General features: G+C 40.7%; 1 protein-coding gene across 1 annotated transcript in view; it reads right to left on the bottom strand.

Annotated features, from left to right (window-relative positions):
• Nucleotides 1-11,881: 11,881 nt before the first annotated feature.
• Nucleotides 11,882-26,906, bottom strand: part of LOC139777755 (uncharacterized) — a 185,653-nt gene continuing 170,628 nt past the window's right edge. The window contains exon 6 of the mRNA XM_071715356.1: nucleotides 11,882-12,263. The gene's annotated coding sequence lies outside the window, so the exon portion shown is untranslated. The remainder of the gene's footprint in view (nucleotides 12,264-26,906) is intronic.

The raw sequence follows: 26,906 nt of genomic DNA, 5'->3' as shown, positions 1-26,906 counted from the left end.
GCATATCACGCATAGACGCGAGTGGTTGACGGACTATCGACGAGTGCTAGATGGCGGAACGATATCGCTGGGAGACAATAAAGAGTGTAATGTTATTGGCACGGGAACTGTCGTGATTGAGAAGTTCGTCGAAGGAGCGTGGTTCAAATCGCGAATAGAGAACGTTATTTATGTTCCTGAGATGAAAAAGAATCTTTTTTCGGTTGGAGTGTGCACGTCGCGGGGTTACGAGGTGATTTTCCGGGAAAATTACGTACGAATAAGTGACGGCGACAAAGTGCTCGCGTCTGGCGTAAAACAAGAGAACGAAATCTACAGAATGCTGTTCAGAGTGAAACGTGCGAATGCCGGCGAGGAGGCGAATGTGGGGCGACAGATATTCGAGTGTGGCACGAGAGACTCGGACATGTTAATGGTTGTAAGTTGCGTGAACTAGTCAAGAAAGGCCTCGTGGACGGAGTGAAGCTGTCTGAAAAAGGTGATTTATTCTGTGATTCGTGTCAGATGGGAAAATTACATAGACTCGAGTTTCGAAAGGAGCGCGACAGAGCGGCGATGGTTCCGGGCAAAGTGATTCACACGAACGTGTGCGGGCCGATGTCCGTGGAAACTCCGGGAGGTGCGCGATTTCTTTTGACGTTTAAAGACGATGGAACGAGTTTTCGCTACATATATTTTCTGCGGCACAAGAGTGACGTGTACGAAAAATTTAAGGTGTTCGACAAGCTAGTGGAAAACAAGTTCGGCAGGCCGATGAGAGTTCTGAGGTCCGACAATGGCAGAGAGTTTCGGAACAAGGCCATGGATAGTTATCTCGAGTCGAGAGGAATTCAGCGAGAGAGTACGGCACCATATATGCGGGAGCAGAACGGAAAAGCTGAACGAGATAACAGGACGATCATCGAAGCGGCGAGGACGATGATACATGCGAAGGGCCTCCCACTGACCCTGTGGGCAGAGGCATCGAACACTGCGATGTACTTAATCAATCGATCGGGATCATCGGGAACACGGGGTGAGTCAACGCCGTACGAGCTTTGGGTCGGCAAGAAACCGAATCTGAAGCATCTGCGTATTTTTGGATCTGAAGCGTACGTGCCTGTACCGAAGCAGATGACAGCGAAGCTCGACGTACGAGCGAAAAGGATGCTGCTTGTCGGGTACGATGGTGACTCGTCGAATTACCGTGTGTGGGACCCGGTGACAAAGAAAGTCATGGTATTACGTTACGTAGTGTTCAAAGAAAAGATCGGGAAAATAGCATTTCCAGTCTATAACAAGGAGAACAACGATATAATTCTGCCGAGAGTCGTACAAGAGCGAGATCAACAAGGTGCCGAGGAAGAAGGGAGCGACGAGGACTGCGCGGAAGACGAGGACGTATTACCGGCTGTCGACGGAGCAGCGGCGGTGGAAGAAGAGCCAGTCGAGAGAGCGCAACCGGTCGTCCAAGGGCGAAATCTACGAGAACGCTCGAGCTTGAGGCGACCTACTCGCTACGAGTCAAACGTGGCGGAATACAAAGTGCCGTTGTCGTACGAGGAAGCGATGCGGAGAAGTGAAGCATCGCAGTGGATTGAAGCAATCGAAGACGAGCTGAGGGCGCATCGAGAGAACGAGACGTGGTCACTGGTCGAGCGGAAACCTGGTATGAAGTTGATCGATTCGAAATGGGTCTTTAGGCTAATGAAATATCCAGAGGGCAACGTGTATCGGTTCAAGGCGCGACTGTGTGCTCGGGGTTTTATGCAGCGGCAAGGAGTAGACTTTAAGGAAACTTTCGTGTTAGTCGTGAGATACGATTCGCTGAGAGTGCTCCTCGCGATCGTTGTAGCAGAGGATCTCGAGTTGGCTCAGTTCGACGTTCAAACGGCGTTTTTACACGGAAAGCTGGAAGAAAAAATCTTCATGGAGATGCCGGAGGGTCTCAGCGTCGAAGATTTGCGAGGAAGTGCGAGAAAAAATGTTGTGTGCCGCTTGGAAAAGTCCCTGTATGGACTCAAGCAGGCGCCGAGGTGCTGGAACAAGAAGTTCAGTGCATTCTTGCGAGAATTCGAGTTCAAAGAAACCGAAGCCGATAGATGCATTTTTGTCGGGAGTGTCGAAGGTTCGAAAGTTTACTTGGCGTTATTCGTGGACGACGGATTGATTGCAGCCGAGTCCCACGAAATAATCGAGCGTGTGATTAAGCATCTGAGCAGTGCGTTTGCGATCACTATCGGAGATTCGAGTATGTTTGTAGGTATGCAGATCGAGCGTGACAGAGAGAGAAAATCTATTTTCTTGCATCAGAGCGCGTATGTGCGGCAAATGATCGAAAAGTTCGGAATGAGCGATGCTAAACCGATCGGAGTTCCGGCGGATCCGCATGTAGTGTTGAGCCCTGTTGTCGAGGGCGAGATAAAATCCGAGAATGTACCGTATCGTGAGGCGGTCGGCTCACTAATGTTTCTCGCGGTCGTTTCACGCCCGGACATAGCGTACGCGGTGAATTCCGTATGCAAATATATAAATAGTCACAACGATGACCATTGGCGAGCGTTCAAGCGAATATTCGCGTATTTATCCGGTACGAGCGAGTTCGGGATCGAGTTTCACGGCGGTGGTAGCGAGCCGGAGTTAATCGGATATTCGGACGCCGATTACGCGGGTGATATAGAAACCAGAAGGTCTACGACGGGGTATCTTTTTGAGCTCGCGAAAGGACCAGTCACTTGGTCAAGTCAGAGGCAAAAGCTTGTAACATTGAGTACGACAGAGTCGGAATATGTTGCGGCTTCAGCGGCATCGAGAGAAGCAATTTGGTTACAAAAATTGTTAAGCGATATCGGATATTGACGTGCGAAAGCAACCGTGATTTTCGTAGACAACCAAAGTGCAATCAAGCTGGTGAAAAATCCAGAATTCCATAAGCGCACGAAGCACATCGATATCCGCTATCACTACATTCGCGAAAAAGTCGATGCGAAAGAGATTGTGATAGAATATGTTCCTACTGCGCAACAGAAGGCTGATATCTTCACTAAGGCTTTGCCAAGGAAGCTGTTGTGAAACGAAAGTCAACGTCCCCTAATTGCGACACTCAGCTGCCAGCGCAAGTACGACTATTGCCAAATACATCTGAGGTGGCATTCCGGGCATCACCCGATTGCCAGGCTAATGACCTGAAGCACAGAAGCAAAAGCGCTGACAGCTGAGTCGACAAGGAGGAAGCGACTCCGCGCGATAAAAGGCCCGCCCTTCCGATAAGCGGCGGGCAGTCTAATAACCGAGCGCGTACAGCGAGTCGACGCGACGTAACTCTAACATACCCGCAAGTCAGGGAAATAAGTGAAAGACAAGTGTATCAAGAAACCTTTTATATCTATTAAATACATCTGCTATCGCAAACTCGTGAGTGTCCTTTCCACCTGCCAATCTGCGGATCCTAAGAACCCGGTGCCGGCCCTGAGCTTCAAGGCGCGGCACGACAGAGCGTTTCAGGATGTTGTGTGCAAGTATGAGTGTGAACGAGTGCGCAACACGCTTAAACGGTGGAAGTGTTTGAGAAGTTTGACGCGTGTTGCCTCTAGTCGGTAAAAGCGAAGGGCGAGTCTACCGACACGCAGGCGATTAGCCGTTGCGGTGAAGTCGAGTATTTTTTTGTTCTTTAGTTCTATGGCAGCCTTTGTAATAACGAGATCTCTCGTGCGCCGAATAAAGTATATATATATATTGTTCATATTAATAAGTCTCTTGATACGTGAAAAACCTGTCTCCTCCTCACAATTGAATCCTGCTTCAATACATCGGAATGTTTCAGGAGATGTCACTTCGAAGATTTAACTAAACTTTACTTTCTCAAATATTTAATTAAACTCTTGACGTTTAATATAATGGTATATTTCTTCCTTTACAATGCCCGAATAATTATTCTAAGTTTGATTATAACAAAATATGACCGCACGTTCGTTACAACTTTAAATGACAGACTGCCCGCTCGATCTTCCTATTCGGCGGTATTTATAATGTCGGAATCGACATCCTGTTGCTAACTCGGGGGCTTCCGAGTTAGCGTTGACTTCTCGTTGTCAGCGCTTTGCGCTGACCTTCGCATCAGCGCTTTCGGTCGTCCTGGAGTTGAACGCTCTTGGTTCCGGTGTCGGTTTGCATCGGAAGATCGATTGTCCGATGCAATCGTCAGGTTTTTCGGCGGATTTCAGATTCGACTTTAGTCGCTAGGGTCTGGTTATTTATAGGAGGTGACTCGCTGTTGCTAAGTACACTACTTAATCATTATAACGTTGTGCGCTCACAACACATCGCTCCAACTTCTCCCCTGTTCAATTTCGACTCCAAAACCTTCCTTATTCCAGGCCACCTTTTCTTTCCGCCCGCTATCTTCGTTCTTTTTAAGTTCTACATAATGTTCAGTAATTGTTAGGAACATGTATAAAAGATCTTGGTAATTATTTAGTAATACGGACCACCCTCCGATGATTTTGACCTTGACATATGTTGTCAAGGTCACCCTCCTGAGTGACCTTCGGAAGGTTTAGCCGTCGCTCGTTTTTTATTAAAAAGTTATTGACAAAAAAAGTTCCAAAAATATAGCAGTTATTTTAAGTATTGAGAGGCACAAACGACTAATATTACGTCTTTTTTTTAAGTAGAGAATATCTCGTTTCGCGTGAAAGTCGCTGCTTTACCAAAAACACAAAATTTAAAGCAGTAAATTGTTGATAAAATAAAGTCTTTTTGTTAAAGCAGAGAATACTTTATTTCGCGAGAAAGTCGCCGTTTTACCAAAACAAGTAAATTTTCTTTTGAAGTAGAGAATACTTTATTGATATTCACTGCCTTAAATGTTGTGTTTTGGTAAAGTAGCGACTTTCTCGCGAAATAAAGTATTCTCTGCTTTAACAAAAAGACTTCAATTTATCAACAATTTACTGCTTTAAATGTTGTGTTTTGGTAAAGCAGCGACTTTCACGCGAAACGAGATATTCTCTACTTAAAAAAAAGACGTAATATTAGTCGTTTGTGCCTATCAATACTACTCAATAGTAACTGCTATATCTTCGGAACTTTTTTTGTTAATAACTTTTTAATAAAAGACGAGCGACGGCTAAAACCTGCCGAAGGTCACTCAGGAGGGTGACCTTGACAACATATGTCAAGGTCAAGGTCATCGGAGGGTGGTCTGTATTACTAAATAATTACCAAGATTTTATAGACTTAGGGATAGTCGAGCAATATGTGAGTCTGTTCTTATCTTAAGTATCAAGAACATGAATATGTACCTTAAGAATCGCGTAGCAAGCAAACAATAAAAATAATTAAAGTTATTTCCAAACAGTTTATTCAAGGAAAACTACTATGACAGAGATGAATAAGTAAACATTAATGAGACTGTTTTAAATTTACATTTGATAAATCAAAGCGACCTTATTAATTGTTATACATTGTCACGTCTTTTTCACTCCCGGCCGTACCCGGGGCGTGCGACGGATCAAAAGCGGAAAGGAGAGAAGGGTGGTGGGCCTCTTCGACGATTCCTCGCACAGTCCGGCAACTCGACACGAAAATTCTTAATGTTGGGCGCCAGACGCGTAGACACGCGTCCACTAAGTACGCTAAACCCGAAAGAAACGCAAAACGCAAGGAATCCGGTGTGCGAGAGATCGGCCAGCTCGACCTAACGGTTATGGGCGGGGTTGATGAAGGGCAGCGCGGTATTCGGCGGGGTGACGCCTAAATCACTAACTCAGGCAATTAACAAATGAATAACAACGTTTATTCGGAGGAATTTCTCCGGTGAGAGAGTCACTGCCAATTCGGCTTTTCTTGTGACCATAATCAAATAAGCAAATGATCACGCGGATGTCAGAAATGAAACAAACAATAATCGTCACGCGGAGGTAAGAAATGAACGGAATATTACGTTAATTTACAGTAGACGCGCGGAATGCGCCGTTATCAAATCAGAGGATGATAGTAAAAAATTAAACTTACAACTAACATAGAATATCGGCAAAACGACACAGCCGAATACGCAATAATTGAAGTAAACGCGAAATAATATCAAGAGAAAGTACGGTTGAGCGCGAAAAATCGCGAAATCATGGTGTGTCACGCTCGGAGCGCGTGAACGCCACGTCCAAAGCCACGCAGGGATTCTGTCGCGAAATTCTTAATCCAGCGCAAGTAATAATCGCAGCGCAAACATCGTTCAAACGCAACACGCTATTGCCAGCGATATTTTAACGCGAAGAATGATGGGCAGAGGCCCTCGACATAACGCAAAATACTATAACTAACGCGAAAATACGAAGGTACCGCGAGTAACACTGAAATACAATAATAAACGCGAATGCTATTCTAACGCGAATTGTATATCCTAACGCAAGTACTATCTGAACGCAATTATTCTCACGCGAGAATCAACCGAACGCACGAAATCCAACGCGAATCATATCCCAACGCAAGGAGCAACCAAACGCGAGTAATAGTCCAATACAATTAATAACGCGAGTAATGCCGCGTGCGGAATCTAAGTCCCACAATGAAACACGCGGTCGCGAGACATGGCGAATTCGCGATCTCGACATCCGTTTTGGACACGTCTACCGCGATCTCCAGGGGTTTGCAAGTTCGGTCGCGATTCCATGGCCACGAAACCAGTCCGGCGCCCCTCGCTTTCGCTATCAATCGCCATATCAACGCCTTATCGGCGAATATGCTAATTACCGAAGTTATTCTTGAGCGAAAGCGCGGCCCGGAGGGCGGTGTCGTGGCTTTACATACGGAATATTACGCGAGGCAACCTCACCAGTGATCTGCCTCCTCCCGAGGGTATGTTGCCGCCAAAGGTCGGGCCGATCGTCGTCGTCAGAACAAGGGCTCGAAAGGCCGGGCGTACTGTGCCACGTTAAACGACTTATCTCGCTGGAGGACGATCCGAGAGTGCTCCCGAAATTTCGCTCGATGGCGGAATCGATAGCGCGCCCCACTCCGGGCGTACGCGGCCCTGCGACGCTATAGCGCGGACCAATTAGGGGTGAGCTCGCAGGCTCGCGACGTATCCTTGTGCAGGGCCGTCAATCACGGCTCCCGCAGGACGCTTAATAGTTCCTCGCTCGCGCGGTGATTTCGCCGGGATTTTTCCCGGCAGTGGACGGGACGCTAATGTCTCCGTGCTCCCTCCGTTTCGGTCCGGGAATGGGGCCACCCATCCCGGAGTCCGGTCTGCAGATGAGGAAGACAGGTGAAGTTCATTCTGCCCCGGCGTCCCGGGGCCCCGCTTCTACGGGTCCGTCCGCCGCTGTGTCACGCGCCGCGCGCGTGTCCTCCTGCGCTCCCTTGTACTCGTCGGCCCGCGAGTCTCGCCGCGGTCCGCCCTCGTCGATCGATCTATCATTTCGATCCTCTTGGTCGACTCCGCATTTCGCGATCCGCTGCATATCCTCAGGAACTCCGGTCTCAGCTCGGTGAGGCGCCACGCAATAGTACAAAAGAAAATAAAAAGGATCAGAACATGCAAACGCGCTTAATTATGCCCCTGGAGATCTCGCATCGACTCTTGGGACCGTCCTCGGGCGCGAAGCGAATAATTATTTACCGAAAACCCGCGCCTTGTGACGGCGGCGGGGCGCTGCCACAATGCTGCGAAACTGCAACGTCACAACATATATATATGTATTCAGGAAACAATTGCAACAAAGGTTTAAAACGTTAGCAGAATAATCTTTTTGCTTTGACTTTGGTTTTCTAAATCAAGAGAAAAATTTATTTTTTCTGTTATTTTTTAATTTATATTATTTTTTTTATTTATGTTATTTTTTATTTATTTTTATTTATGTAATCAAAAGACACGGCAGTAAACGTCCGTGATTATTATGTAACATTATACATATAAGATTAAAATATTTTTGAAATTTAAATATATTGTCAAATAAAGATAGTACAAAACAATACAAATAGCAAATAAAATATATTACATAAGTATAATGTGGTGGTGTGTGGTGTGTGGTGGGTGGTGGTATATTGTTATACATATATATAAATATATTTTATAATCATAATATATTGGTTATTATTGCTTATTCTTTATATCCTAAAGCAGAGACACTTTATTAAGTAGAATAAATTACATATACTCATAATTCTTAGGCATATTATGCATCTTTTTATTAAACTTTTATTAAATTATTTCAGAAGTCATATTTACATTTGTTTAGTATAATGCATATTAATTATATCGCAAAAACTAAATAAAAGCGTACAATAAAAATACTAATTAAGTATATTTTATATACTTAATTAGTATATTTTATACACCTATAATTATTTTTATTGTAACTTCAGTATTTGCAATCTTCTCAAAATAATAAATTTGTAAAAAATTATTTCTAAAATATTTTTAATTTGTTTCAATAAGAGCTTTATAATTTTTATGCTATATTATAACCCTTGCATACTGGACACGACGAGCGATGAGCGGTATCCGTGAGAGCTATGATTTTCCCTTAACATTTGGAAAAAGCAGAGTTCTTACAGGATACGCTGGTCGTTCATCGCGTCCAGTGTGCAAGGGCCATTACAAAGAAGTTTCAGAAATATTTTAATAAACTGTCAGCAATATTTCTGATATATTTCAAAAAGATTTCAGCCATTTCAGTAATATTTCAGAAAGGTTGTAAATGTTTTCAGTAACCTGTAAGCAAACTTTTTATAAAGTTTCAAGTGCAAGGATCGCGGACATTTTGCTGTTGGAGAACTGTCTCAGAATTGTTGCAGAAATAATTTGTAATATTTATGAGATGTTTCATCTTTTCAGTAAAACATTTCTTAAATATTTCTGACATATTTTTATGCTGTATAAGATAATTTAAAGTTATGGAAATTTTACAATAGCCAAAAATGAGATTAAATCTATAAATTTTCACACACTGTATTCTTTGATGTATGTGCGGATACATACATCAAAGAATGCATGTATCATTTATCTAATAAATAATTGTGTTTATACGTGGAGTGACAATAAAGTTCGATGAATGTTTCAATATCTGATGTGCAAACGCATGCAGCAGATTGCGACATCGTGCTTATCATGTATTGATGTGTCTCTGAACACGCTCGAACATGCCGAGCGTCTGCCCTTCACGAAAGCACATGCAGCTACGCGTAAGCACAGAAAAATTACAGGAAAACACACGTCAGTGAACGAAAATGGAGCAACAAGCTAACATCAAGGTCTGTTACAAATTGGGCAAAATGGCGTTAAAAATGCATGGAATTCGTTGCGTATGGCCACAGTTTCACGATCCTGCAAGTTGGTTTCTGCTTTACGATAATGCGCTTGCCCATTCTGCGGCTATTGTGCGGCAGTTCTTGAGACAGCGAGACGTTGTTGTATTGGATCATCTTCCCTACTATCCAGATCTTGCTCCAACAAACTCCTTTTTGTTCTCTAAACTGAAGGAGGCGATAAAAGGGACTCAATTTGCAGACATTTCGGACATTCAGAACCGTGTCACAGTATATACTAGGTGCGCAACTAAGTTTCCGGGTTTCACACATAGATGGCACCAATAACACATGTACTCGACTTACATGTCTGAAGTTGTCTGAAGTTATAGCTTGGACATCTGTTAACAATAACCAGTCGTTATATAAACACATATCGCAACGCAAAAATATTTTTTCTAACAACGGAGATGTCGAGTTTTGTGCCAAATAAACAGCATTTGCGGGAAGCTTTGCTTTTCTGCTTTAACTTGAAAAAAAATGCAGCTGAAGCACGTCGTTTGCTTGAGGAGGCCTACGGCGAACATGCACCATCGAAAACTACCTGTGAAGATTGGTTTAAACGCTTCAGAAGTGGCGATTTCGACACTGAGGACAAGGAGCGCTCCGGAAGACCAAAAACAATTGAGGACGCCGATCTGCAAGCGTTATTGGATGAAGATGATACGCAAACACAAGATCAACTTGCGGAGGCATTAAACATGACTCACCAAGGTATTTCCAAACGTTTACATGCCATGGGAAAAATTCAAAAGGAAGGAAAATGGGTGCCGCATGAGTTGACTAAGAGACAGATGGAAAATCGAAGAGCCACTTCCGAAATTTTGCTTTTGCGGCATGAAAGAAAGAGTTTTCTTCATCGAATTGTTACTGGCGATGAGAAGTGGATATATTTAGAGAATCCCAAACGCAAAAAATCGTGGCTTTCACCTGGTGAAGAATCAACATCGACGGCACGGCCAAATTGTTTTGGAAAGAAGACAATGCTCTGCGTTTGGTGGGACCAGAAAGGAATCGTGTACTATGAGCTGCTGAAACCGGGCGAAACTGTCAATGGGCATCGCTACCGACAACAACTGATCAATTTAAACCATACACTGCTCGAAAAACGGCCAGCATGGGACACGAGACACGAACGAGTGATATTGCAGCACGACAACGCTCCGTGCCATCGCAGTTCCATCGTCCAGGACACCATCAAAACGCTGAAATGGGATCTGCTACCGCACCCGCCGTATTCGCCAGACCTGGCGCCTTCCGATTATCACTTGTTCCGGTCGATGGCGCATGGCTTGGCTGGGCTACACTTGACCAATTTCGAAGAAATGCAAAATTGGTTGGATGAATGGTTTCGGTCCAAAGATGCGTCGTTTTATTGTCGCGGTATTCATGTATTGCCAGAGAGATGGCAAAAATGTATAGCTAGCGAGGGACGATACTTTGAATAAACCATTTTTTGTATTTCTCTTGAAATTTTCCATTTTTTATTGATAAAAAAAACCCGGAAACTTAGTTGCGCACCTAGTAAGACGATTTCCAAAGATGATTTTTCCAAGAGTTTCCGCAAGTTTTACGAGCGCTGTCAAAGGTGTGTTGTTTCTGGGAGAGACTACTTTGAAGGACAATAGAGGTTGTTTGTATGCAAATTAACTGGTGTTCGTTCTTTAGTAACATTCACCGAACTTTATTGTCACACCACGTATATGTACGAGAGTGGTTTGATAAGTTTGGTAAATTTGTATGAGATGGCGTTATAATCCATTTGGTGACATGATACCTGGAAAGTTCAACTTTTCAACCCCCGCCCCCCCCCCGGCCAAATTTTAGCCAGAGGTGACACGTTGTTCACATTCGGTAGTCGTTTGAAGCAAGCGGTTTAGCAGTTGCCACAAAAATAGGAAAAAAATGATTTTTTTTCCAAAAAATGTGTTTTACTTGTTTTTTTAACAAACTTATCAAACAACCCGCGATAATATACGAGAGTTGTTTGATAAGTTTGGTAAAAAAGCAAGTAAAACATATTTTTTTGCAAAAAAAAATTCGTTTTTTCCATTTTTGTGGCAACTGCTAATCTGCTTGCTTCAAACAACTACCGAACAACGTCACTTCTGGCTGAAATTTGACCTGGGGGGAATTTGAAGAGTGGAACTTTCCAAGCATTATGTCACCAAATGGATTGTACCGCCATCTCATACCAAACTTATATCATCAAACCCTATATGAGCACACATCTTTCCATATATCTAATCTTTGATCTAAATCTATGTCCAAATATTAAAATTTACCGTAACAAAGTCTCATTTTCTTTTAGGAAAATATGCAGCAATCAAAATCATAAATCATATTCTTGTAAAATACTTTTTCTAAATCCTCCTATTTTTTAAATAGATTATTAAAACAGTGCTATTGCAAACATCGAAAAATTTTTGCAAACATAAAATAAAGTTTTTATTTCAAATAATATTTATAATAATTGCTAATTTACACTTACCTAGTGATTTTATTAAAACTGCCAGTCTGCCATTTTTGGACACTTTATGCACTAAGCAGGAAGCTTTACAATTTACAACAATGAATTGTGTAAACCACAAAGTTTGTTTATATTATTTATGTTGCTATTTAGTATAAAGATAGCTATATACAAATATAACGTGCGCAACATTGTGTTATCACTTTTGTATTTAGTATAAAGATAGCTATATACAAATATAGTGCTCGCAATATCACGCTGTAATTTCTTTGTAACGCGTGACGTTTTCGTACATTGCTCATTTTCTCTTTCGCTCATTATCGCCCTTTTGTTCCCTCCTTTCCAGTATAGCGCGTGATGGAACTCTTCTTATTTTCTTTTGCTTGCTCACTATTGCACATCTCATTCGCACTTTGCCAGTCTTGGTCGCGACGCCTGACAGCGTAAATTCGTATTCGACATTCCATGCCGTCTTGCAGAGACGAAGACGACGACGACACCATATCTAAATAACATATAAATCGGATAGAAAAATAAATATTAATATTATTGCAACAAATTATCGTCATCATGGTGTATCAATAAAAAAAATTCAAATAATTGTTTGATATACATATACCTATCCTTCGATAAAACCAATTCACAGAGTACAAATAATTATTGCTAAAAAATTCGATCATTGAAAAATATGCTGTAGTGTCTTCCACAAGATTACTATATCTCTGTTTATACTGGATGTGAGATCCTACATCTCTTGATAAACGCATAAATATTCTAAATATTTTTGGGTGCGTGCATACATGTATGCGTGTTTGTTCAAATAATAATAATTATTATTATTTTTGTAATATTGCTAACCATCACTTATGTGTTTTTTTTAATTTATGCGGAATCTAACGTGTCAGTTTTAAATAATAAATTGATTATGATAAAAATGATATTTTATGCTAAAATATTTATGTAAAAAATTATAATTTTATTAATTTTATTAAAATAAATGAATTACTCGCTCGTATGTGTACAAAATAATAAAAGAATAAAGGCCAGTGATCGAGCAAACAAATAATTATTAATTAATTAGGAATGAAAATACATAGGTACGTTTCGACTTCACCGAGTCATCTTCAGCCATAACATAATTTAAACTAACATACATATAAATAGCTTGGAAAGGTCAGACGATAGAGAGAAAGATATATATAAAAGTATAAAGAAAAGAAAAAAAATTAAAATTAATTATAATACGCTGGAAGGTCACCAATAAAACTAACATGAGAAACTACATCACAGTTTGAAAGCTTAATTGATACATAACTGAAATTTGTCGTTGCATCTATCTGAAGTCAAGAATAAAACAGAGATGAAATGTAGTCAAATGCATAAATTATTCCTCGTTCGGAGGCGAGAATAAATCGGGTCCAAGAATTAGAGTTCATAAAATGTTGTTCGTTCAGGTTGTGTAGTCAATGTATAGAAAGGTTCTAGAAAGAAATTGTATAATTTGTATATAACTAAATTGAATTGTTAATTTGAGAATATGTTGTAACTTACATATTTGTCAAGAAAATTAAACCGTAATAGCTTTCAATGTGCGAAGCTATGCTTATGTTCGTGTCAACGTCTGCCAGGTGACTGAGCAGAGTTGCGAAGCGGAGTTATAAACAACAATAGTAAATGAATAACAGTGTACAATAAATAAAAATTCTTATAGGTCAGTGTACAATGAATAAAACTTCTTGTAGGTCGGATACTGAAATTAAATTAAGTTCTGTAATTGGCTAGCTCGTCAAGTATATTAAAATATGAATCATCAAGCAAATCTGTGTCGTTGTTAGAATTTATTCAATTTATTTGTTCCTTAATATGTAACATTTCCGATATTAATCTCTTGTGAAAATTTGGTTCAGAGTCTAGTATTTCTGTGTTATCCCAGTCAAAAGCGTGGTTATATTTCGTAATATGTTCGGAGACCACAGAATGCTTAGATGGATCCGCTTTAATATTGTTTTTGTGTTCATTAAATCTAGTTTTTAATTGCCTTTTTTGTCTGCCCTACATATGAGGTATCGCAGTCTTTACACGATATTTTGTAAATTACGTTATTATTTAAGTTTGCCGGATTTTTATCTTTATGTACCTTGACGTACCTGCTGAGATTATTCAGACATCTATATCCCACCATGTGCTCGTCACTGTTGCATCAAATGGGCAGCTTTGCTAGAAATATGTTTAATAAATGAGATAACTATGAATTTTTTATCATTTGACGCTATGTTGTCACTATTCTGATTTACAATACAATTTCCTTTTAGAACCTTCCTGTACATTGACTGCACAACCTGAACGAACAATATTTTAGGGACTCTAATTCTTGGGTCCGATTTATTCTCGCCTCCAAACGAAGAATTAATTATGCATTTGACTACATTCCACCTCCGTTTTATTCTTGACTTCAGATAGATGCAACGACAAAGGACCCTACACAACTCTTATGGAAATTGGATTTCGGTGAAATTGGCTGAAACTTCGGAAATAGATAGTTATGTAATGCTAATCGAAAGTTATATGGGCAAGATTCACAATAATCGACCGTTTAAGCGCTATCAACGTTCAAAAAAAGTCAAAATAAGGTGCTATTTCAGTACTATTATAGGACAGTCGATTACAATGTATTATTCTGCAAAATCACACAATTTTTTCTTTTTATTAATACAAAAATACATGCATGCATGTGTATACACACACATTTGTATGCACATACATATATGAATTATAACCACGAAACTAATCACGCTGTCATATCTCGGCCGCCAGCTGGGCTTTATATACATGTGTAGGGGAGACAGGGGCAAAGTCGTCACTATTTCTTCGGTGCCGATTTTTAACAACAAAACAAATAATTTTAGTAAAATGTGGTATATCGTTGTAAAGAGTGAATCCTTGGCTACAAAATTTATCAGGACATTTTTGGTCTACGTCGCTTTGTTCAACTGGTATAGAGTGAAAACGACAAAGGTGCAAAAATTGAAATGTCTAAATTGCCGGAACGGAGTCGTCACTCCATTCTCGGACTAAATTTTAAATAAAAATTCATAATTCCAATCATGAAAAATGATAGGATACATTTTATTAATTATTTTTTTTAATAAAAAAATGGAAAAATTAATTAAAAACATAATGGCAAAAAATAATTACAAGAAAAGCGCACACACTTATGTGCCCTACGCTCGCACGAAATACACTGTTTCTCGTCAGCTCTATTCTGTCATCTCTGAGCACACGCAGCACATATTATCCAAGTCCTCGCCGGAATCCGACCACTGCTACTTCTTTGACTTTGATTTTCGCCCGAAGCCTCCATGATATGGCTTGGTGATAACTTCGCCCCGGACACAGATTTTAAGTTTAATCGCTCATGAAATATTAAAAATCAACGAAAATAAAAAAATTTTCACTGAATTCGTGTTCAACATGCATTACTCTTCAGAATCACTTATCTCGAGATTCGGAGAGAAAATAATATTTAAAATATTAAAAATTTTCGACGTGCAAAAAATTTTACTTTTGACCTCCGAAAACACGTTTGTATGAAAATCACAACATGACATATAATCTCACTAAACTCCGTTGGTCACATAAGCACCATAAGTAGTGTTTACAATATTAATAGCGAGTTCACACAATATACAGATTTCGAGATAATTGTAGTGACGACTCCGCCCCGGTGACGACTCCGCCCCGGTCTCCCCTACATATTTTTCACATAAATACATATTTTTGTATTAACAAAAAGAATAACTTGTGTGATTCTGCAGAATAATACATTGTAATCCACTGTCCCACAATAGTACTGAAATAACACGTTATTTTGATTTTTGAGCGCTGATAGCGCTTAAATGGTCGATTATTGTGAATCGTGTCCATTATAACTTTCGATTAGTATCACATAACTATTGTTCGGGATCGAACGTAAAGTTATAACTGAATAAATTCGGAGAAATTGATCCGTAAAAGTGAATTTAAAGTATTTCTGGAAACGACGCTAATTCGAGATCCTATTCTCGAAAGAAGAAGGTCGTTTCTTGGAATAATCGGTGAACAAAACAACTGCCTCGTTCTTGCGTGTACCGACTCTCTTCCTTTGTCTCGGGACCTCAGTGCTCGAGGTAAACACCCGGGACAAAGCGAGAGACGCGACGAAAACAGCTGATCGGTCGCCGGCCTCGTGATCAGCGGAACCGTTTGACTTTCCGAAATCAAGTGCTTTTCTCGGGGTGGGCATTCGATTGGCTCCGCCGAAATTTCAGCCCGTTGCCGGGGGTCCGGAGCCCGAGTTTATAAAGCTCCGGCCCTCCGCGCGCACGGAAGCACTCGATAATTGTACGCCGAGTTAACGTGTTGAAAATAACGATTCCGTATCCCACACGAATTTCGGTCGATTTCGAGATCCTGCGTTTCGCTGCTCGCGATATCAACTCGTACTTCGAGTGACTGCGTTTTCCGCGCGCATTCGCCCGCGTCATTAAGTCGTTCGCGTTACTCGCATTTCTCGCGCGCCTTCGCTCGCGTAATTGCTATTGTTCGCGAAATAAAGAACTTGTAAATAATTGTAAATATCAGCTATCTTAATTATAGACATTCGTTAATTGTGACTTAATCGGATCATTAACCTTTGAACACTAAATTCCTTAACCCATTCGCGCACAACTATCAATTTCCGAAGCTTCAGCCAATTTCACCGAAATCCACTGTCCCACAATAGTACTGAAATACACATTATTTTGACTTTTGAACGCTGATAGCGCCTAAATGGTTCATTATTGTGAATCTTGCCTATTGTGACTTTTGATCAGCATTACATAAACTATTTATTTCCAAAGTTTCAGCCAATTTCACCGAAATCCAATTTCCATAAGAGTTGTGCGGGTCCTTTCAGTTATGTATCAATTAAGGTTTCAAACTGTGATGTGGTTTCTCATGTTAGTTTTATTGGTGATCTCCTAGCGTGTTATTATTAATTTTAATTTTTTTTCTTTTCTTTATACTTTTATATATGTCTTTCTTTATCGTCTGACCTTTCCAAGTTATTTATATGTATGTTAGTTTAAATTATGTTATGGCTGAAAATGACTCGGTGAAGTCGAAACGTACCTATGTATTTTCATTCCTCATTAATTAATAATTATTATTTGTTTGCTCGATTGCTGGCCTTTTTTTCTTTTATTATTTTGATTTATTTTATAAGAGAGGTAGTCCCTATTAAGCAGAGTCTACAATGAGAATTTAAGGTGTAAAATTTAAGCTTTATGCTTTAGGCCGTAAGAAATTGACAAATCACAGTCGAGTGTGAAAAGAATACTTGACTGTGATTGGTCAATTTCTTACGACTTATGGTTAGATGTCCTGAAAAAAGGAATGGTAGGAAACATCTGGACCTTCCTAACCTCAAGAAACTAAAAGATGATGATACGTGAGATAGGTTCAAATAGAAGACGGGTGAGTTATTGAAAGACGCGAGTGAAAGTGTTAGGAACATAGAGGAAGAGTGCAACTGTATTACAAACAGTTTAGACTTCGCGGCTAGAGATATCTTGGAGTAAACAAAAGGAAAACAGAAGATCATGGATAACACAAGATATTATGAGTCTAATAAAGGAAAGGCGAAAATATAAGAACAGGTGAAGTAGGGCAACAAAGATATAAGGCGGTAAAATGGGAAATTATTAGGGAATGCAGGAAAGTTAAAGAGGAATGGATTGAAAATAAATGCAAAGAGGTGGAGGATAAGTTAAAAATAGGAAAAACTGACGAAGCGCATAAAATAATTAGGAAAAATTTTAAAGAAATAGAATCTAGTAATAAATACATTAGAAATGAGAGGCGAGAAACATCTTAATTGGGAACGAGAAAAAGGCAGATAGGTGGAAGAAATATTCATGGAAACTATATGCGGGACAAAAATTAGGTGATGTACTGGAAAAGGAAAGTAGTGTTGTGGTAGATAACTTGGGCTATTGTAAAATGAGGGAAGAATTTAAGTTAGCATTACAAAATTTAAAAAATAAATAAGCGCCAGGTATAGATGAATTGCAGGCAGAAGTTTTAAAATGTGCTGGGCAAGAAGTACGTTTATTTAAATTAATTAGCTATATATTATACGAGACGGGCAAGATTCCGGAAGATTACAACGGATCTCTATACCAAAAAGGAGAGATGCAAATACAAGCAAAAACTTCAAAACAATTAAGTTAACTTCCCACGCGTTAAAAATTCTAACTAGAATCATACAAAGAAGAATGGAGAAAAGAGTGAAAGAAATATTAGGAGGAGATAAATTCGGATTCAAAAGAAATAGGGGAACGCGCGAAGCCATTCTAGCTGTACGGGTAGTAATGGAGAAAACAATAGAAGAAGAAAAGACGGCTTATATAGGATTTGTAGATTTATAAAAAGCTTTCGACAACGTAAAACGGAAAATATGTTCGTAATACCTGTTTAAAAATGTAGGGATAAAATATAGGGACAGAAGATTGATACACAATTTGTACAAAGAGCAAACGGCGGTTATAGAAATTAAACAAGAACGTAGATAGATAGATATTAAAAAGAGAGTGAGACAGGGATACGTGTAGTCATCGCTAATTTGCAACTTGTATATCAAAGAGGTGATTAATTGTGTAAAGAATAAATAGTTTGCGGAATTAATATACAGAGTCAAACGATTAATATGCTCAAATTCGCGGATGATAGCAATATTAGCATCTAGCAAAGAAGAACTAACTAGCATCTAACAAGAACTGGAAAAAGAAACAAAATAGAAGCAGTTATGACAGAGTACGAGACGAAATTTAATAAAAAGAAAACAAAAATCTTGGTATGCAAGGGGCGCGAAAATAGGGTTAAAACTAAAATACAAATCGGGAGTGAGGAATTGGAAGAAGTCGCGGATTTCTGTTATCTGGGAAGGTAAGAGCGGTAGGGACATAAAACAAAGAATAGCGCAGGGCCGAGTCGCATTTAACAAAAAAAAATCATTATGCTCGAGAACGGTAAATCTAGAAACCCGGTAAAGACTTCTAAAAATGTACGTATATAGAGCATGGCATTGTACGGTTGCGAAACGTGGACGGTGGCGGAAGCGGATAGGAAAAAAATAGAAGCGTTCGAAATGTGGTGCTACAGGCGCATGATGAGAATACCATGGATAGATAGGGTTAGCAACGGAGAAGTATTAGAAAGAATTAAGGAAAAGAGAAATATATATGGAAAATAATACAGAGTAGGAGAAAAGGAGGGTAGGATATCTGCTGAGACATGAAGGAGGAAATGCGTAGGTTAGCTCAGGACGAGAAAGTATGGAGATACACGTCCAACCAGTCTTCGAATTAAAAACTTGATGACGATGAAGACTAAAAGCTTAAATCTTACTCTTAAAATTCTCATTGTAGACAGCGTTTTGAATACAGAATAATTGTTGGAGTTGAGTTAGGGAAATATACTTTTTAATTTTTCCTGTGTTCATGGTAGATTTTTTTATTTTATGATAATTGCAATTTGGAGATATACGTATTTTCTGTCAGAAATAATATCAAAAAAGTTCTTGTTCTCGTTTTTAGAAATTTGGATATAGAGAAAGTAAAGAATTTTGCGTGTTATTGTATAAACAGTTTTGTTATTTTTTCAATTTCCTCTACAAACGAATTTTACATGTCTACGCAATGTATCAATCATCGCACAAACGGATTTTCTAAATCTACATTGGCAGTACGGCCATCTTGAACAGCGACTTTGCAAAGGAACGTTTGGAACTGTCCTTTACCGATTTTGATGAGCTTTGGATATATTATAGAGTAAAATAACAGATATGTATTTTTTTATCGGTTTCGAAGCATGTTTAGAGGCAAGATTCCGATAACCCTGGCGCCTTAATTTGACGATGGTTTCTGGTAGTACTTTTAACGCTGAACAAAAAATTATATAGGTTTTATAGGGCTAACCGCTCTGGTTTTCAAGATATACAGTATTAAAATTAAAAATAAATAATATGAATTTTTAAATAATACTTCAATTGTGTGTGTGTAAACAGTACACACGTAGGAGGGACTACCGCCCCTCCCCCGCAAGCAGGGGGGTGGGGGTGAACCTCGGTTCGCGTGAAAAGTTAAAAACCCGTCTTTTCTTCTTTTGTCGCTTCGTATGAAAAGTTGCATTGTGTAAAAATATTTAATATCTGCAACAGAAATAATTTGTTATAGCAGAGAATAGTTAGGATATTGAAAAGTGGCACCTCGTGACACCTTGTTTCGCGTGGAAAGCGTATGCGTGGAGGCAGTAGGTTCCGCCCCCCTGCGGGGGGCTCCACTATTGTTAAACTAGACACATAGTGTGCCTTTAAAGTACATGCGTGGGCTTTCCACGCGTGGAAAGTTGTAAACCCATGTGACACCTCGTTTCGCGTGGAAAGTGTATGCGTGGAGGCAGTAGGATCCGCCCCCCTGCGGGGGGCTCCAATATTGTTAAACTAGACACATAGTGTGCCTTCAAAGTACATGCGTCGGCTTTCCACGCGTGAAAAGTTGTAAACCCATGTGGCACCTCGTTTCATATCGACAACATATATCAAGGTCATTGAAATCGGTGTGAAGTCGCCCTTAATCTATAAAAGTTTTACCAACTTTAACACTGTATATCTCGAAAACCAGAACAGTTAGCCCTATAAGACCTATATAATTTTTTGTTCAGCATTAAAAGTACTACCAGAAACCATCGTCAAATTAAGGCGCCAGGGTTATCGGAATCTGACCTGTTTAGGGATTGAAACAACCTTTCGAAAGAAATTCTACGTATTTGATTATGCGTGAGTATCTCTGAAACCGTGAGGTATATGAAAAAATGTTTTAGACAAAAAGGTTACGGTATTAAGTGATCTCTGTAATCGCATATTTAGATATTTTTTTAAAAACTTTATTAGGTAATTTCCCAAAAAAATTCTATATATAAACAGGTACCTTTCAAAACTATAGAAAGTTTTGGTAAATATACCGAATAGGGGACCCACCTCCGATGATCTTGACCTTGATATATGTTGTCAAGGACATGACCCTGAGTAACTTTTCCTTATAACTTAATTGTCGCTCATTGCTTATTTAAAAGTTATGAACAAAAAAAGTTTGAAAAGTATAACAGTTATTTTGAGTATTGAAAAATACAAACGACTAATATATGTGGAAATAGTACATGTATAAACGAAGAAAAGTTATTTAAAGCAGTGAATCGTTAATATATTGAACAGTCTTTTTGTTAAAGCAGAGAATAGTTAGCATAGAAAAGGGTAAAAATGAAAATAAGGGGAGATACCTCCAATGATCTTAACCTTGACATATGTTGTCAAGAACATGATTCTGAGTAACTTTTCCGTATAACTTAACCGTCGATCATCGCTTATTTAAAAGTTATGAATAAAAGAAGTTTAAGAAGTATACAAGTTTGTGTCAGTACTAAAGGAAGTAATTTGCTGATATGTGAGTGTTTGAGATCACAATTACATTCGTAGATTGCATCGATTGCATCGTACGAAAAAGCACAATGCGTGTGCCATCGTTATATTATAAGTTCATCGTTTCAATAAAATGATTATTCCTATATGTAATTTCCTTGTGTGTTTGCGTTATAACATGGGCTTTTCCAAGAACATTCCTAATAATAGAGGCAAATTAGACCAAAAAAGTGCGTTATCTCGGAACCGGTTAAAACTACTCAGATTTGAACGTTTTTTTTTATGTAGGTAATTAAAAACACTACAATGTTTATGGGTTAAAAATTGACGCTTTTTTATAATTAAAATAAACCTGAAAATTTATTAAATAAACAATTAGCGTCAATTTTTAACCCGTAAACATTGTAGTGTTTTTAATTACCTACATTTAAAAAAAAACGTTCAAATCCGAGTAGTTTTAACCGGTTCCGAGATAAAAACCTAATTTGCCTCCACTATAATCGATAACTTTCTAGACGGTTCCCGAACGCTGTTTTTATGTTCTTGTGCGATAGAAAAGCCCACGCTACAAACAATGTTCGGCGCGACAAACAACAACAATTGTCAACGGCCCGTCAACTATATTTCGTCTCGAGACGGCACATTGCGATGACGTAGGCAGCCGATTGCCAATCGCTCGTCTCCATCCGCGTTTCGCGCATGTCAAGTGCGAATCAATGCGCGTCGGGCCCTTTGGCCGCCAATCGCACGCTTCGACCTGAGGTCACCTACAACACTTAAACTTAATTGGTGATTGCCGAGAAGAAGCTCCCTTATAAAAGAGCTTGCTTCGTCGGAGACCCTCTCTCACTCGCAGATCACCCGCAAGTTTCGTTGAAACCGCTCATTTCGCACACCGCCTAGAATCACGCGCTTAGCGTTCGCACGAATACGACAAAGCTCTTTGTCGAAGTTCACCTGCTGAGAATCACCGCTAGTTAAAACCGCTTTGTACACCGCTTTGAGTTTGCTCTTCGCTATCGCGCTTCGCGAACACGCTTTCGCTGCTTTGCATGCCGTACTAGCTTCTGTGCGCGCTTTCACGGCTTCTTTCCTTTTCTGGAAATAAACGAACACTGTACATATTGTAAATATAGACACCTTTATTTTGTAATACACTAATTTTCATGAACTTATTCTGTTTTGTGTAAACTGCTTTTCCTCGTGCTTGTCTTCCTCGCGCTATCAATCGCGCATCCGCGCACTCTCGCACAGTGAGTATATAGACAGTACACATGTAGACGGAGGAGAGGCTATTGCCCCCCCCCCGCAAGCAGGGGTGGGTGGGAGGTGGATGTTGGTTCGCGTGAAAAGTTGAAAATCTCAACCGTACAATGATAGACCTCGTTTCGTCTTATAAGCAGGGATGGAGGGAGGGGGTGAATCTCGCTTTGCGTGAAAAGTACAATGCTGTCCAGAGAACCATCTATGCAAAGCAAGGTCCACCCTACCCCACCCCACTCCTGCTTGTAGGGCGAAACAAGGTCTATCATTGTACGGTTCGAGTTTTTAACTTTCCACGCGAACCAACGTCCACCCCTCCACCCAGGGGCGATAGCCCCTTCCCCGCCTACATGTGTACTGTCTATACACATACCATCAGCAAATTACTTCCTTTAATACTGACACAAACTTGTATATTTCTCAAACTTTTTTGTTCATAACTTTTAAATAAGCAATGAGCGACGATTAAGTTATAAGGAAAAGTTACTCAGGGTCATGTCCTTGACAACATATGTCAAGGTCAAGATCATTGGAGGTGGGTCCCCTATTCGGTATATTTACCAAAGCTTTGATTTTTTTTCTCGTTTGGTATTGAAATATTCGGTAAATATGCATAAAAGGGTTACACCTCACCAATTTTATCGCCACTTAAATATGTTGTAGGGGAGGTCTTTCTGACTAATTCCGCGCAAGAAAAAAGTGGGGGACGGGATTGGTTCAGAAGAAATAGCAAATTAAAGTTTCACTATTTTAATACTTTTTTTAGGTATTATAAAGTAACATTAATTCTGAGAGAAGTGTAACGATGCGCACCTAAAACTCAGCATCCGTAATTTCTGGCGAACAAGGACTGGATGCCACCCGACCTAACACCAGTCAGGCGATGACAAAGCGCGGTGCGCCCACTTTTTTTTAAACGCCACGATCTCGAGCCGCCGAAATAACGGCTCGACGCACAATGGGCAATTTCGGCCAAAACATGGCCATAAATCGAGGAATCATCAGAATTGCAAAAAATTAGTAGGTTTATGTTTTCGAGGTCGCTGATTACGAATTCGGTGTTGAATTTGTAAAAAACAAAATGGCGGCTTCAATATGGCGGATGGAATCATTAAATACTCACTCGATCTGGCTGAAAATCAATTTCTTTAAGTTTTTGGGGTCGCTAATTACGAATCCCGTGTTGAATTTGTAAACAACAAAATGGCGGCCTTTATATGGCGGACGGAATTACTAAATACTCACTTGATCTGGCTGAAAATTAATTTTTTTAAGTTTTTGGGGTCGCTAATTACGAATCCGGTGTTGAATTTGTAAAAAACAAAATAGCGGCAGTAATTATAGTAGGAGAGTTCCACCCCGGGAGCTCCGAGGGGGGGTGAGGAAGGGGTGTATCGGATTTCGCGGGGGAGTGAGGGTGAGGGTGAGGGGGCGGGGTATCGGGTTACACAAGGATATCAGATTACAAGGAGATAACGCGGGGGTGAGCGGGGGGGGATAACGGGGTATCGGGTTACACAAGGATATCAGATTTCAAGAATATCAGATTTCAAGGATATCAAATTTCAAGGATATCGGATTTCAAGGATATCGAATTACGCGGTGAAGGGGGGCGGGCGGGATGACTCTTGTCCGGTATGACTCACCGGGATGACTCACCTGCGCAAGTAGGGCGCGGGGGGTCCGCGTTCGCGTTCGCGGTCGCGCCGCGGGTCCGCGTGGAGGTGCGCGTTGCGCCGCGGGGTCCGCGTGGGGGTCCGCGGTCGCGCCGCGGGGTACGTTCGCAACGACGCCGCTAGGCGGCGCATAATAGTAAGACTAACTCGATAGCGCACTGCGTAGGAGCGTGTTTTGTCGATGACGCATCGAACCTGTCGGGACATGTTTCGCGGGCGCCGTAAACAAATTTTTTCTAGCAAAAGGGGGGTGGTTATCGCGTAGACTAAACAATCTATCTACGCAGTACGCGAGACAAATGAAGAAATGACGTCATCGGGACGATGATCGACCCGATAACGCATCGAACCTGTCGGAACATGTTCGTCGTAAACAACATTTTTCTAGGAAAAGGGGGTATTATCGCGTAGACTAAAAAATTTCGCACTATTTTTTACGACGCAGTACGCTAAACAAAGGAAAAGATCTTTCAAGATTCAATTGAAGCGAGAGAGAGAAAGAGCAAAGGGTATATAACGAGGAATGAAGCGCGTCGAGCCGCAGTAGTAAGATTTGAAAGCGATACATCGGTTGAAAAGTATTGCGGTTTATTTTATGGTTAAACACGTTATCACGTGCAAGTGCTCTGTAAAAGAGACTCTGTGAAGCGATATAATAAAATAGTGCGAAATAGATCAAATATGGATTAATTCGAGCAAACCGAACGCAATCTATTGGAGCTGTCCGACCAAGTAGCTACCTTGGGTGAATTTTTCACATGGGCGCTGCAATGCGCGGAATTCGTCGAGCAGCTCGAGGCACGCAGTAGTGCCAAACGTCCGCGGCTCTCGATTGGGCAGAGGCAATCGTTGGTTGCCAGAATCGCGCGACTCGAGGGTGCGAAGTCACGATTGGAAAGACATTTTATCCATAGCGGTGGTGATTATGCGGACGCCGGTAACAGTGGTGACACGCGCGCGGCAGCACTCGTATGGCGAGAGATCGATGTTGCGTTTGAAACGCGGATAATGACCGGCGCGGTAATTAATACAGACCATATAGAACCGCGACAGTTTTTGGAAGACGCCTGCAGCGTAGTGCTAAAGCGAGTGCGAGACATTATAAAAACACATAACTGTGTCAAAGTGAACACCGCGTTCAACGGGGAGTTTGTGGCGGGTGATAAACGTGCCAATAAGAGTCTGAACACAAAAAACAAAGAACTCTGTCGTACATCGATCTTGCGCGAGTGGTACGAGCGGCACGTTATCGAGCCCACATTAGCGTCCCTCGAAGAGTTCCAGGAACGCGACAGTGGGTGGGCGTTGTCGCGAATCCTCAATTTGACGGTGAACGTCAACAGGTACAATCCTTTGCGCGCGGGGTGTCACCTGATATTGCCTCAAGACATTAAATTGAAGAACGCGGTGATCAACGTGCTGTCTATGGACAATGCGTGTTTTGCGTGGGCAGTGACGGCTGCTCTGGATCCAGCCGAAAGACATTCAGAACGGGAATCATCATACACGCATTATTCAACGGTACTGAATTTACGAGACATTGAGTTCCCAATGACGTTGAGTCAAATTAAACAGTTCGAACGACTCAACGATATATCCGTCAATGTCTATACCATCGAGGGACAGTCAAACATTCTTCCAATACGGCTTACCGATAGGAAGAGTGATAAACACGTGAATCTGTTGTACGTGCAGGACCCACGAGACAACAATGTTGGACAGTTGCGTGGATTAAACATCTATCCCGTCTCGTTAGCTCACAATTGAGCAAGCACACTGGTCGGAAATACATTTGCGATCGGTAAGTACCTATACTTCTTTTAATAATAATATATATAAATTTATATTTTGTGTATAAAAAAATTTATATTATTTGTGTTTCTTTTTTTGCAGATGTCTTTACTACTTTAGTTTGAGCGACAAGTTGCAGTCTCACACGGCAGACTGCCGAGAGGTAAACAACTGCGCCATCAGACTACCGAGCGAGGACAACGAGTGGCTGAGCTTCAAGAACTACAGCAGGAAAGAGCGACTTCCCTTCGTGGTGTATGCCGATCTGGAGTGCGTGCTGAAAAAGACAACCGGAGACGGAACACGCGTCATACGCCTATCAACATCATCGGGTATGTAGTATAGGATACTACGTACAGTGCTCGTATGATGAAACGTTATCAGCGTATCGATTTCGTCGCGATAATGACTGCGTCGCGTGGTTTGCCGAGGAACTTAAAAGATTGGCGCATCGCGTAAAGAACATCTTGTCCGACATTGTATGCATGGTAGACCTAACGCGAGACGAGTGGGAGACATTTCACAGCGCAGCGCAATGTCACATTTGCGAAAAACCGTTTGCGCTAAATGATAATCGTGTACGCGATCATTGCCACCTGACCGGGCGTTATAGAGGTCCAGTACATTCGACATGCAATCTAAATTATAAGGATTCTCACTTTATCCCTGTAATATTCCACAATCTATCGGGCTATGACGCGCAAATGCGCAAATGCGTCATAGTAATAAAATTATTATCACGGAGATAGCTGCCGCGTTCGAAGGCTCAATCGATGTACTACCCATAACAAAGGAAAAGTACATCTCATTCACTAAACACTGTGACAGGAAATTCTGAACTCAACGTCTCACAGTGGGCGGAAATCCCGAAAACGTGGCCAAAAGTCTTAAATCGCATGAAACTTATATTCTAAAGGTTTTT

This window comes from Temnothorax nylanderi, unplaced genomic scaffold (genome assembly GCF_030848795.1).
Source record: "Temnothorax nylanderi isolate EJ_2023f unplaced genomic scaffold, tnyl_v1.0 TNYL_tig0161_pilon, whole genome shotgun sequence".
Taxonomy (NCBI): Eukaryota; Metazoa; Arthropoda; class Insecta; order Hymenoptera; family Formicidae; genus Temnothorax; species Temnothorax nylanderi.
This window is presented reverse-complemented; position numbering and strand designations above follow the sequence as displayed.